Source organism: Geotrypetes seraphini, chromosome 9 (genome assembly GCF_902459505.1).
Source record: "Geotrypetes seraphini chromosome 9, aGeoSer1.1, whole genome shotgun sequence".
Taxonomy (NCBI): Eukaryota; Metazoa; Chordata; class Amphibia; order Gymnophiona; family Dermophiidae; genus Geotrypetes; species Geotrypetes seraphini.
The window spans coordinates 114,244,950-114,258,738 of NC_047092.1; the positions used below are offsets into that span (position 1 = coordinate 114,244,950).

The 13,789-nt window shown below is 46.6% G+C and overlaps 1 protein-coding gene across 4 annotated transcripts in view; it reads left to right on the plus strand.

Moving 5' to 3' along the window:
- Positions 1–13,789, plus strand: part of HDLBP (high density lipoprotein binding protein) — a 783,060-nt gene that overhangs the window by 44,947 nt on the left and 724,324 nt on the right. The gene's annotated exons all lie outside the window — the stretch shown is intronic.

Consider the following 13,789-nt stretch of genomic DNA (forward strand, 5'->3'; position numbering starts at 1 on the left):
TCCCTGACTGAACCTCATCGACGCTGTCTTCGGTGTCTCGGGCCTCAACATCTCCCGAAATTGTGCCGGCCTTGCTCAACACTTAAGTCTCGTGCTTTCAAGCGTCGTTGCATCCTGTGGGAGCAGCTTTTCAGCATGGAGTCTTCGATGGAGCTTTCGTCCTCGAGGGGTGCTTCACCCTCGACCTCATCCGATGCTCTCCAGGCTTCCACAGCTTCTGCTCCGAGCCTCATCAAACCTGCCTCGTTTCTACCTTCGACGCCTGCTGCAGTGCCTTCCTCTATCTCTTCAGGTCAGATAGCACAGCAGCCCATTCCCCCGGTAGTGCTTAAAGTGGCCAAGGCTTTTAAGTCCAAGCACTCTCGCACTGCCTCGAGGGAGCACGAAGCCTGTGCAGGTGGTCCCGTTGGAGACGCGGATCCATCCTTGCCGGCTTCGTTCCAGACCTTATTAGAGAAGCAATTCATTCAGCTCTTTACTACCATGGGGCCGAAGCTTCTCTCACAAATCCAGCTTGGGCATACGGAGGTCTCCCGCAAGGTCGAGCCGCCTCCTGTGCCTCAGTCGCATGCACACACTCTGCAGGGAGCAGAGTCTCTGCGAGTGTCTGGTCTGGCATCTCGGCATGCATCGCAAGGAGCAGAGTCTTTGCCCATGCCTCCATTGGAACCCTTACACTCGATGCAAGTAGCAGAGTCTTTGCGAGTGCCTCGATGTTGTTCCACTCAGCCTCTTCTGCTTCGTTCCACAGCCTCCAGCCCTATCCATTCTCTGGGGGCTTCGACTGGGACATGTTCTCCTCGATTGTCGAGGCCTGCTTCTAGGCACAGCTCGCATCATAGATCGAGGGATTCTTCGAAGCATTCATCCAGGCATGCCTCGCCTCATCGGAAGCAGCCTTTTCTTCAATATTCCCCACCGCCTGCATCGACCCTTCTGCTTCCGGATCTCGAAGACCCGGTGGGTTCTTTTTCTCCATCTTCTTCACTGGAGCAAGCTGCCTCGACATCCTCGATCCCTCTCGAGGTCAGGCTTTGGCAGATCATCTGTCTTTTTCATCTTTTCTGCGTCAGATGGCAGTTGACTTAGATATTCAACTTGATACTGGATCTAAGTTTTCCAAGGAGTATCTCGAGACCATGTATCTCCCTCAACCTCCGGCTGAATCCCTCAAGCTTCCTCTTCACAAGCTTTTGGATCAAACCTTTGTCCGCTGTCTGGAAACTCCTTATTCCATTCCAGCTGTTCCAGGCAAATTGGATTCCAGATACAGGACTGTACATTATAAGGGGTTTGACAACGCTCAATTGTCTCACCAATCCCTTCTGGTTGAATCTTCTTTGAAACGTTCTCACCCGTCTCAGGTGTATGCCACTGTTCCTCCGGGAAGGGAAGGCAAAACGATGGACAGATTTGGTCGTTGTATCTACCAAAACTCTATGATGACCTCCAGAGTCCTCAACTATAATTTTCATTTCATCACCTACTTTGAGTTCTTTCTCTCCATCCTTCCTAAGTTCATGCCTTATCTGGATTCTCGTGCACATTTTGAATACCAAGAAGTCCTTGCATCCTTGTCCCAACTCCGGCTGCAGCTTCTTCAGTCCTCCTGTGATGCTTTTGAACTGTCTGCTCGAGCTACTGCTTGCTCAGTGGCCATGCGGCGTCTGGCGTGGCTCCGGACCATTGACATGGATCCTAACCTGCAGGACCGGCTGGCTAATGTTCCTTGCGCTGGCAATGACCTCTTTGCCGAGTCTATAGAGGCAGCCATCAAGAAGCTTTCGGATCACGAGAAGTCTTTTGCATCCATTCTCCGCCCGAAGCGGCTCCTCCTCGACCTGCACGCCCTCCTCAAATTTACCAATGGCGTTTTCCACCTAAGCAGGCTCCATTCGTCAGCCTGTCAAGAGGCCACATCCTCAGAAACAGCAGAAGCCTCAGCCACCTGCTGTACCTAAGGCTCCTCGGCCTTTTTGACTGTCTAGTAGAAAGCATAACCTCAGTCGTTCTGCCATTTCCCGTTTTTCCCCCTATTGGAGGTCGTCTCCATCATTTTTACCACCGATGGACGACTGTTACCACCGACCTCTGGGTTCTTTCCATCATCAGGGAGGGATACTCTCTTCAGTTCCATCAAGTTCCTCCGGAACATCCTCCAAGAGAGTAGCCTTCCAATTCTGCCCAGACCGCCCTTCTTCTTCAGGAAGCTGAAGCTTTGCTTCAGCTCCGAGCTATCGAGCCAGTTCATTTGGCTCAGCAGAACAAGGGATTTTACTCCCGGTACTTCCTTGTTCCGAAGAAGACGGGCGATCTGCGTCCTATTTTGGATCTCAGGGTGCTCAACAAATTTCTGGTCAGAGAAAAATTTTGCATGTTGACCATAGCATCTCTGTATCCCCTCCGCGAGCAGAACGACTGGTTATGCTTTCTGGATCTCAAGGAGGCCTACACACACACATTCCCATCCATCCGGCCTAACGTCAGTACCTCAGATTTCGGGTGGCCTCGTCACCCAGAGTCTTCACCAAGTGCCTGGTAGTGATGGCCGCTGCGCTCAGGAACCATGGTCTTCAGGTGTTTCCCTACCTGGACAACTGGCTCATCAAGGATTCCACGTCTCAAGGAGTCGTCCTAGCGACCCAGTGGACTATCTGGTTCCTGCAGAGTCTGGGATTCAAAATCAATTTTCCAAAATCCCATCTCCAGCCTGCTCAGACTCTTCCATTCATCGGAGCTGTTCTGGATACTGTCCAACTCAGAGCGTTCCTTCCTCAACAACGTCTGGAGGCTCTTCTCCATCTTTGTCATTCAGTCTCCTCTTGCCCGTCCATCTCGGCGAGACACATGATGGTTCTTCTGGGTCACATGGCTTCCACAGTACATGTGACTCCTTTAGCCAGACTTCACCTCAGAATTCCTCAGTGGACCCTGGCATCTCAATGGACGCAGGTTTCCGACCCTCTGACTCGACACATCCAGGTTACTCCTGCTCTGACACAGTCTCTTCGCTGGTAAATGCTCTCTTCCAATCTCTCCAGAGGCTTACTTTTTCACACGCCACCCCATCAGAAGGTTCTCACGACCGATTCTTCAACTTACGCTTGGGGGGGCTCAACTAGATGGTCTCCGTACCCAAGGCTATTGGACCAGTACGGATCATCAGTGTCACATCAATCTCCTGGAACTCACGGCGATTTTCAATGCGCTCACTGCTTTTCAACATCTTCACGACCGTGTAGTCCTCATTCGAACAGACTATCAGGTCGCCATGTATTATGTCAACAAACAGGGAGGCACGGGATCTGCCTCCCTCTGTCAGGAAGCTCTGAAAGTATGGGATTGGGCAATTCGCCACAACACCTTCCTCAAAGCTGTCTACATTCAGGGGGCGGACGACGTCTTAGCCGACAACTTGAGTCGTCTTCTACAGCCTCACGAATGGACTCTCCTTTCCAAGCTCCTTCATCACATCTTCTCTCAGTGGGGAATGCCTCAGATAGATCTGTTTGCAGCCCCCCCCAACTTCAAGCTGCCTCAGTTCTGCTCCAGGATCTACACTCCTCATCGCCTCGAGGCGGATGTTTTCCTTCTGGACTGGACAAATCTCTTTCTATTTGCGTTTCCGCCATTTCCTCTCATCCAAAAGACGCTGATCAAGCTGAAGTCCGACTGTGCCACTATGATTCTGATTGCTCCTCGGTGGCCCAGACAACCCTGGTACTCCCTTCTCCTTCAACTCAGCAGCAGGGAGCCATACCTTCTACCAGTTTTTTCCCTCTCTGCTTATGCAGCATCAGGGATCAATGCTTCATCCCAACCTGCAGTCTCTCCACCTGACAGCTTGGTTCCTCTCAACGTAGCTCCTCTACAGTTTTCTCAATCTGTGAGAGATGTTTGGGAAGCTTCATGGAAGCCTACTACTAGACAATGCTATCACTATAAATGGACTAGATTTTCTACTTGGTGTTTTTCTCATCATCAGGAGCCTCGACATTCCTCCTTATTTTTTTTTTTGGACTATCTTTTGCACCTTTCTCATTCTGGCCTCAAGTCTACACCAATATGAGTCCATCTTAGTGCAATTGCGGCTTTCCATCAGCCTCTTGAAGGGAAATCCCTTTCTGCTCATCCTATGGTTGCCAGATTCATGAAAGGACTTTTCAATGTCAATCCTCCTCTCAAACCACCTCCTGTGGTTTGGGACCTCAATATTGTTCTTTCTCAGCTCATGAAACCTCCATTTGAACCAATTGACAAGGCTCATCTGAAGTATCTCACTTGGAAAGTGGTGTTTCTCATTGGCCTCACTTCTGCTCGAAGAGTCAGTGAGCTTCAAGCGTTGGTTGTGGATCCACCTTTTACAGTGTTCCATCATGACAAGGTGGTTCTTTGCACTCATCTGAAATTCCTTCCTAAAGTAGTCTCAGAATTTCATCTCAACCAATCCATTGTTCTTCCAGTGTTTTTTCCAAAGCCTCATTCTCATCCTGGAGAATCAGCTCTTCATACTCTGGACTGTAAACGTGCTTTGGCTTTCTATTTGGAACGCACCAAACCACACAGAACTGCTCCTCAACTTTTTGTCTCCTTTGATCCGAACAAGTTGGGACGTCCTATCTCTAAGCATACCATCTCCAATTGGATAGCAGCTTGTATCTCATTCTGCTATGCCCAGGCTGGATTACCTCTTCACAGTAAAGTCACAGCCTATAAGGTCAGAGCAATGGCAGCTTCTGTGGCTTTCCTCAGACCTACACCTATTGAGGAAATTTGTAGAGCTGCTACTTGGTCCTCGGTTCATACCTTCACTTCTCATTATTGTCTGGATACTTTCTCCAGACGGGATGGACAGTTTGGCCAAACAGTATTGTAAAATCTATTCTCCTAAGTTGCCAACTCTCCCACCATCCCACTTTGATTAGCTTGGAGGTCACCCACTTGTGAGAATACCTGCCTGCTTGTCCTGGGATAAAGCACAGTTACTTACCGTAACAGTTGTTATCCAGGGACAGCAGGCAGCTCTTAGCCCTACAATCAGCCACCCTAATTCAAGTTCCTGCTCCATTCCTCAACTAACTCTATTCCCCCCCTGCTGCAGACTCTCACACTCCAACCACCCGGTCCTAACCCCGCCATGAATCCATCCTTCTGGCTCCTTCTCCTCCTACTCTGCTCACCTCTCCATACTTAACCTTTGTCTGAAATCTCCCTCTCCCAACCTACTCGACCCCTCTAATACCAATAACATCTGCCCTGGACTCAGAATCCCCACACTGCTACGCACCAGAAATCCACCTTTCAAGAAAACCCCCCGAAAAGTCAACCAAGATTCACTAAAGCCCCTGTCCCCTGCCAATCTTCCCTACACTGCCTCGGACTCTCCCACCCCAGTCCTGACACTTTATTGCAATGCCAGATCCACGTGCAATAAGACCCAAATCTTGAAGGACCTCCTAGACGAGCTTGACCCCGGATTCCTGTGCATCACGGAATCATGGATCGCCAAAGACGACTTATTCACTCAAAATGAACTCCTCTCCCACGGTTACCAAGGCCTCTTCTCCCCCAGACCCAATCGAAAAGGAGGTGGTCTGGCACTCCTCTATAAATCTTTCTTTGACGTCCAACTCCTCGAGACGGGCACTCACACTTCTCTAGAATATTTGCTTGCCTCAGTCAACGATGAACTCCACACCCACCCATTGGTCATCCTGTTACTATACCGCCCACCTACCCCTAGGGCCAATTCCTCCAACCTTGTCTTTGAGGCCATAACAAACGCCTTCCTTAAATTTCAACGACTTCTGATCGTTGGTGATATCAACCTCCACCTTGACGACTCCAACAAGGACACGACTGATTTCAACAACTTCCTTACTTCTCTAGGTTTTCCCTCACCCACCCCATCTCCAACCCACGAAAAAGGGCACAAACTAGATTTCACCACTTTCCTCGATCTTACCGCCTTCAAAACTTCAATCGACGATACTCGCTGGGAACAAGTCCCTTGGTCTGACCACTTCCTAGGGACTACCTGCCTCCCCATTTTCATGTCACATCTTGAATCCCCACCCCACTCCTCTCATTCCATAACCTACCGCAAAAAAATCTTGAGCAATCTATTCTGGTCCATATTCCTCAACCAACTCTCCTCCAACCCTAGATCTACAGACTCCGAATCCCATTGGCGCAACTGGACCGCCCTCTCAGAGTCCACCTACCACTCCCTTACTCCAATATCCACTAAAACCATCTCCTATCCCCGAAAGGCCCCCTGGTACTTACCTCTTCACAGAGAATTGAAACAGAAATGTCGCGCTCTGGAGCGCAAATGGAAAAAATCTAAATCCCCCTCTGATAGACAGACCTGGAGGGACAATATTAAGCTTTACAATTCAACACTATAAAAAGCCAGGAAGAACTTCTTCGGAGACAAGATCTCTAAATCCAACAACCAGATCAGTGCACTGTTTAACATCTGGCGCTCCCTAACTACAAAAAAAGACCCATCCTTGCTCACACCGTCCATATCAACCGATGTCCTTGCAGTCTTCTTTAATGAAAAGGTTACCACCCTAAGACGCTCCTTCCAACCCACAGTCTCCTACAACTCCCTGGTCTCTACTGACCCCAACCCTACCTTACCTGTCTCCACCCCCATTCCAGCCGACAGATCCTGGACCGTCTTCGAATTTGTTTCCGAATCGCAAGTCTCCAAACTTAGCCTCAAACTAAAAACTTGCAAGTGCACCTTGGACCCTTTCCCCTCCTACCTATTCGAGAACACCTCTACACAGGCCATCGCTTCCCTCACCGAACTTATAAACTCAGCCCTAACAATGGGCCTCTTCTCCTCCAACATGGGACATATTTCATTGGCCCCTCTATTGAAAAAGGCCGACCTTGACCCCTCCATACCATCATCAAACTACCTCCCAATAGCAAATATCCCCCTCCTAACCAAGTTATTAGACTCCATCATATCCACTCAACTCTCATCCTACCTAGAAAGATTCTCTATCCTCCTACCCCACCAATTCGGCTTCAGACCCAACTTCAGCACCAAATCCCTTCTGGCCTCACTAATCTCTAAGGTGCAACAACTCCATTCTCGCAACAAATTCGCTGTTCTCCTACAATTCGACCTCTCCGCAGCTTTCGACGTCGTCCATCACGATATCCTAATCTTCCAACTCTCCGAAAATAGGCATAAGCTCCACAGTCCTAGATTGGTTCTCGAAATTCCTATGCTTCCGCTCCTACACCGTTAACTTAAACGGTACTTCATCCCCCCTCCCTGGAAACCGAAATGTGGAGTCCCGCAAGGCTCCCCCCTCTCTCCTATCCTTTTCAACATCTACATGTCCTCTCTGAAACTCCTTCATCTATCCCCCCTAGAAACTCTCTACACCTACGCCGATGACATCCTCATCCTCCTCGAGACCGACTCGAACCTCTCTAACCTCGCTGAGAACATATCCACTTGTATTACGAATCTCCAATCCTGGGCCCAATCTGTACAAATGAAACTGAATGAATCCAAAACAAAACTACTTTGGCTCGGCCCAACATTAGATCATTTACCCACCTCCATCCCATTACCTTCTGGACCCACTCTTCAGCTTGAGTTTTCAAGCAAAGTCCTTTTGCCTTCATATGTTGAGGAAGGTGAGATCCTGCTTTCATCATTCTCACTTTACCGTCCTCGTTCAATCTACTATCCTCTCTAGACTGGACTACTGCAATTCCATCTATATAAGCCTAACTAAGAAAAATCTCCATAGACTTCAGCTAATTCAGAACGCCGCGGCTAAGCTTATTTTCGCAAAAGGCAAGTTCGATCATGTCTCCCCACTCCTCTCCAAGCTTCACTGGCTCCCAGTATACTCCAGAGTCCACTTTAAATGTGCCTGCTTAGCCTTCAAGATCCTACATGGCGTCCTTCCTCCTGTTATCACACTCTTTTGGAATTCCTCAAAACCACATTCCACCAGACCTTCCCAAAAACTGAAACTATCATTCCCCTCTATAAAAGGTATATCCCGCGCAGGAAAACTTGGAACATCTCTCCCCTTTAGAACCACAGAACTCTGGAACAACCTCTCATCCCCACTCAGAAACTCAAGCTCCTTCCAATCCTTCCGCAAACACTTGAAAACTTGGCTCTTTGCAAAAATCTAATCACCTCCCATTCTCCAGTATTCTGTCCCTCTCTTTCCTCTTAGTCCCTCCCCTTTAACCTTCATTGTAGTTCCTTTCCTCTTAATTCTGTAAACCGTGCCGAGCTCTGCGCTTGCGGAGATGGCGCGGTATACAAACCTAAGGTTTGGTTTAGTTTAGTTTAGTTTATTCTCACATCCCACCCACCTCCCTGGTTTGGCTTCTCTGTTAGCTTTCTGAACTTAGGAGACGCGCCCTGTGCTGGGCGGGACGGCACTCACGCCTTCTTTCTTCTTTCTCGGTGCTAACCATTCATCTTCCACTCTGTCCTCCCCTTCCGTTTCCTGTCCCTGGCATCTTTCCTTTTTTTGTCTCCATCCCCGCAGCTTCTGCGATGGACCCTACCATCCCCAGATCCACTATCTCTCCTTTTCTTAACTACCCTTTCATCCTGCATATCTCCCTCCTTCCTCACCACCCCAGGGTGCACCATCTCTCCCATTCTCTTCCCAACTACCTTCCTAGCCAGTATCTCTATCCTCCCCCCTCTACACCATCTCTTGTTTCCAAGTTCTCCCCTCTCGATTCCTTCCCTCCCTAAATCCCATTGTCCACCATCTCTCACCCTCTCCTCTGTTTTTAGACCCATTATTCCGCCTCCCAGTCCCGCATATGCATGTCTCGTTGAACCCCCTCCTTCTCCCCTGAAGACCTATCCTGTTCCCCCCCACCCCCCCAGCTTCATCCTAGCCTCCCACTTTAGTGAAGCAGCCTGCAGAGGATTGCTGGTGCCTAGTGATCCTTGCAAGCTGCCATTGGCTCCATATCTGTCCTTCCTTCTGCCGTGGCCCCGCCCCTCCTCTGACATCAGGGGCAGGATCGCTGTGGAGGCCGATGGCAGCCTTCAACGATCGCTAAAGCACCTGCGATCCTCTCTGCAGGCTGCCAGTAATTTAGGTAAGAGCGGGAGTCCAGGGGGGGAAGATGCAGCACTTCCTCACTGACCCTCCCCCCAAAAGCAGGAGTGGCATCAGCCTTAAGAGGCAGCACTGCCACTCCTGCTTTATGGGGTGAGGGGGGAGGGTCAGTCACTGAATCGGGTGTCCGGGTTTTTTTGTTTTTTAATTTTTATTTTTTTTTTATAATGAATCAATTTGAATCAAAAATCAGGCAGCACTAGTGCGCAATGCTGGGGTGATTGGACATAAATGAAAATTTTTTCAAGGAGGTGGATACTGGCATTTTGTACTCATAGTCAATGGAGATTTTTTGAAGTGAGACCGAAGTAGTGTGTTGCAGTAGTCCATGTGGGAAAGGACAAAGTAGCTGCAAAAAGTCTGGCACTGAAAAATATCTTCAGATTTTTGTTTTGTTTTGTTTGTTTGTTTTGTTTTTTGGAGTTTCTGTAAGTAGTAGAAAGGTGGATACCACTTGAGAGATATGGTCAGAGTGATAGATTGGTGTCAAGGGACACTCCTAGGCTGCGTACCTTATCTTTGGTAGTTAGGGTTGTGGATTACCAGGTGATGGAGGGTGAATGTGGGGTTATCTTTCTGTATTCAGAGGAGCTCAGTTTTTGTGGCGTTTAATTGGAGCTTGTTTAGTCATCCAGCTCTTTATTTCTCTAAAGCAGTTGTGTAGTTTGAATATTTGGGTGTCTGTTTGAACCTAGTGGCAGGTATAGTTAGTTGTATGTCATCTGCAAAGGAGTGGATCTTTATCTTTGTATTTTAAGGCAATATCTATTACCAGTCTGATAGAGGTTGAAGAGCAAAAGGGATAGGAAGGAGGGCATTCTGTAGTAATCTATATTTTTTTGGTTTTGGTTGTGATGCAACATATCTTAGCTGAACGCTTTGGGTTCTTTGGCTTAGGAATGATGAGAACCAATGGAGTGCAGTTTCGCAGATTCTATTATCTGCAAGTTTAGAAAGGAGGAAGGAAGATCAATGGTGTAAAATGCAGTGCTGAGGTCCAGAAGAACCAATAGTACATTTCCTTTGTCCAGCATATTCAGCAGTCGATGTCTTCCAGGACTGTTTCTGTGCTGTGGAACTTTCTGAAGCCAGATTAGTAAAAGGAGAGGGTGTTTTGTTTGTCGATTGAAGGTCTGGAGTTGCAAAAGTATGGTCTTTTGTAGGATTTTGGAGATGAATGGAAGGTTAGAGACTGGTCTGTAGTTACTGGGGCCATTTGGGTCCAAGTGAGATTTATTTAAGATAGGTCTGATGATGGCTGATTTTCAGCTTTGTGGTACTATTCCTGTTTGAAGGAAGGAATTTTATTAAGAGAAGGATTTAGTGAAGGCATACTTTTGTGGATGTCAGAAATGTTGGAGGGACAGGGATCAAGGATGGAGCCGGAGGATTGTAGTGTGCTGATTGATTCAAAGTGAGTTAGGGTTTCAGATCTCGGTTTTCTATCTGGGTAGAGATCGTTTTGATGGGTTTTGGAATGTGGAATCAATATTTGATTGTATTTAGTTGAGTTGTTGTTGGGTTTTTTTTTTTTTTTTTCCTTGGCAGAAGATTGAGAGGGTTTCACTGTCTAGACTGGTTTGTAGGTTTACTTGTGAGGCTGTCGGCAAGTTTTTTTTTTCTCAGTGTAAAGAGGTTCCTTGGTCTATTTGGGGTTTGTTGTAGAAGTTTGGTATAGTAGGTCTTATTAACTCCAAGGTAGGGAGAACGAGAGGCCACTCTCTAAAGTTGAAAGGGGATAGATTCCGTACAAATGTAAGGAAATTTTTCTTCACCCAGAGAGTGATAGAAAACTGGAACGTTCTTCTGGAGTCTGTTATAGGGGAAAACACCCTCCAGGGTTTCAAGACAAAGTTCATGCTAAACTGGTGAGACTGGACTCATTGGAGCACTGGTCTTGACCTGGGGTCGCCGCGTGAGCGGACTGCTGGGCAGGATGGATCATTGATCTGACCCAGCAGCGGCAATTCTTATTTTCTTATGTTCTAATTTGTAATCTTCTAGTAACATTTTCCAGTGGGTTTCGTCATTTTTGTCTTTGGATTTGCACTATTTCTTTTCTGCTTTTCTTAGTTCTTTTGTTTTATTCTGATGTTGGTAAACCATGGAGAGGAATTTATTTTTTCTTCTTCTTTGGGAGCCTCTAACATGCCATATGCCTTATGACTTTAGTTATATGAAATTGATATTTCCAGCACTTGGGCATTGCTCTTCTTTCTTTTGGGTACAGGTTTGTTTACATTCTGCTGTTGTGGAGAATAACCCATGAAATAGCTTTGCTTTATAGGGTTTTTATAAAAACTGGAATCTTTGTGAATGTTTTCCCACGAAGCAACAGGCTGGCTGTTCAATAGATTAGACTTGAAAACTAAAATACATAGAAATGCTCAAGAAAATAAACTTGTTATATTTGAAAATGCTACAGTTAGAATTTAAAAATATTATACAAACTGTCATTACCCTTTGTCTTCAAACATTATTGGGAGGGGGAGGCTGGGAAAACAAGACAATGTGGAGATTCATTCATGAGAGGTCTGCATGTCCTTGTTCTTGGAAAAAGTGAAGTTTATTAGTAGATATTCTCTGGCAACAACAGGATAGTCCCTTAATCCATGCCTTCCTCCCCAACATACCTAAGGATTTGAAATCTCTAATTTATAGCTAATAGGGAGTACTTTGAAAGTCTGACTCACAGCTCTGTCTATGCAAATGTGGAGTTGCCGGAATAATCAGCAGAAGAGCACTATTTACCAAAATGAGTTGGTCTCCTGCTTGACTAATGTGACAAGTCAGAATCCTCTAGGACAGTGTTTCATAAACTGTGCCGCGGCAATATTCAGGGTGTGCCGTGAGAAGCTGGCGAGGGGGAGAGGTACCGGCTACTTGCCTACAGGACATGCCTCTCACAGCAAGCGGCACGTCCTAAAGGCAGTTAGCCAGCGTTGGTACTTGTCCTCTTCTCCCAGGGTTAACAAGCTCAGGGCCCTGTCTGGAGGGCCTTCGGATATGCGTGGACATTGATGTGATGACATCACACATGTGCATAAAGTCATTGTCGATGTCCGTGCATATCCGCGGCTTCAAAAGGTTTGCGAGACACAGCTCTAGAAACTGTAGAACAGGGTTATCTTTCTGTATTCAGAGGAGCTCAGTTTTTGTGGCGTTTAATTGGAGCTTGTTTAGTCATCCAGCTCTTTATTTCTCTAAAGCAGTTGTGTAGTTTGAATATTTGGGTGTCTGTTTGAACCTAGTGGCAGGTATAGTTAGTTGTATGTCATCTGCAAAGGAGTGGATCTTTATCTTTGTATTTTAAGGCAATATCTATTACCAGTCTGATAGAGGTTGAAGAGCAAAAGGGATAGGAAGGAGGGCATTCTGTAGTAATCTATATTTTTTTGGTTTTGGTTGTGATGCAACATATCTTAGCAGAACGCTTTGGGTTCTTTGGCTTAGGAATGATGAGAACCAATGGAGTGCAGTTTCGCAGATTCTATTATCTGCAAGTTTAGAAAGGAGGAAGGAAGATCAATGGTGTAAAATGCAGTGCTGAGGTCCAGAAGAACCAATAGTACATTTCCTTTGTCCAGCATATTCAGCAGTCAATGTCTTCCAGGACTGTTTCTGTGCTGTGGAACTTTCTGAAGCCAGATTAGTAAAAGGAGAGGGTGTTTTGTTTGTCGATTGAAGGTCTGGAGTTGCAAAAGTATGGTCTTTTGTAGGATTTTGGAGATGAATGGAAGGTTAGAGACTGGTCTGTAGTTACTGGGGCCATTTGGGTCCAAGTGAGATTTATTTAAGATAGGTCTGATGATGGCTGATTTTCAGCTTTGTGGTACTATTCCTGTTTGAAGGAAGGAATTTTATTAAGAGAAGGATTTAGTGAAGGCATACTTTTGTGGATGTCAGAAATGTTGGAGGGACAGGGATCAAGGATGGAGCCGGAGGATTGTAGTGTGCTGATTGATTCAAAGTGAGTTAGGGTTTCAGATCTCGGTTTTCTATCTGGGTAGAGATCGTTTTGATGGGTTTTGGAATGTGGAATCAATATTTGATTGTATTTAGTTGAGTTGTTGTTGGGTTTTTTTTTTTTTTTTCCTTGGCAGAAGATTGAGAGGGTTTCACTGTCTAGACTGGTTTGTAGGTCTTGGGTGGTTTACTTGTGAGGCTGTCGGCAAGTTTTTTTTTTCTCAGTGTAAAGAGGTTCCTTGGTCTATTTGGGGTTTGTTGTAGAAGTTTGGTATAGTAGGTCTTATTAACTCCAAGGTAGGGAGAACGAGAGGCCACTCTCTAAAGTTGAAAGGGGATAGATTCCGTACAAATGTAAGGAAATTTTTCTTCACCCAGAGAGTGATAGAAAACTGGAACGTTCTTCTGGAGTCTGTTATAGGGGAAAACACCCTCCAGGGTTTCAAGACAAAGTTCATGCTAAACTGGTGAGACTGGACTCATTGGAGCACTGGTCTTGACCTGGGGTCGCCGCGTGAGCGGACTGCTGGGCAGGATAGATCATTGATCTGACCCAGCAGCGGCAATTCTTATTTTCTTTATGTTCTAATTTGTAATCTTCTAGTAACATTTTCCAGTGGGTTTCGTCATTTTTGTCTTTGGATTTGCACTATTTCTTTTCTGCTTTTCTTAGTTCTTTTGTT